Here is an 810-nt window from a genome sequence, read left to right as displayed (position 1 = left end):
GTGGGGGGGGAATCAATTTTGAGTTTTAATTGCTGTGCACTGCTGCTTGTGTGTACTTGAGTTAAAAAGTGCTGTGAGAGCTGTGATTGGAATACAGCCATGGCAGAGAGCTGTTCAACTGTGGGCTTTACAAAACAGTCCGAATAAATGGATAACCTTGAGGAGTAGTTGGAAGGGAAAGGGTGTTTTAATTGCTTTTATTACAAAATTATGTTTCTTTGACCTGAATGTAACTGTATGGCTTCAAGAAAACATGTTTAAAAAAAAAAATGGTTCCCTTTGAGCACCAGTTAAATTATGACTTTGAAATGTCAATTTAAGATTTAATTCCCACAATACAACTGAAGCTTTAGATGCTTTTGAACGCATAGAGTTTTGTAATGCCGCAATAATTAGAAACGATAGTGAATAGTGAAAGCAAAGTGAATATTTAGGTCAGTTCCTGTTTCATTACTACAGAGTCCCAAAAGCGAGAGTGAGGGAACGAGGGAAATGAGACTTGTGTCGCTGCATCTGTTTGGAATACGTAGTTAAGCCCTCTCAGCAACATTCTTATTTTACCTTGATGATAAGGGCGGTGAAGGTGCTAAAAATAGCTGGCTGGGTTAAACAATCAGAGGACTGTTCCTGTCTTATCAAGCCCAGGTGAATACACAACAGAGTGCACAGGAAACAACAGAGCTTCCGTAATAAAATAAAGATGAGCAGAAAATGAATGTAACATATAGATACAAGTGACACTTGAATACCTATGCATACAGTGCAATAATAATAATAAGAAGAAGAAGAATGATTATTATTACATTAATA

This window comes from Sinocyclocheilus grahami, unplaced genomic scaffold, assembly GCF_001515645.1.
Source record: "Sinocyclocheilus grahami isolate Dianchi unplaced genomic scaffold, SAMN03320097.WGS_v1.1 scaffold386.1, whole genome shotgun sequence".
NCBI lineage: Eukaryota > Metazoa > Chordata > Actinopteri > Cypriniformes > Cyprinidae > Sinocyclocheilus > Sinocyclocheilus grahami.
Note: the sequence above shows the minus strand (reverse complement) of the source record.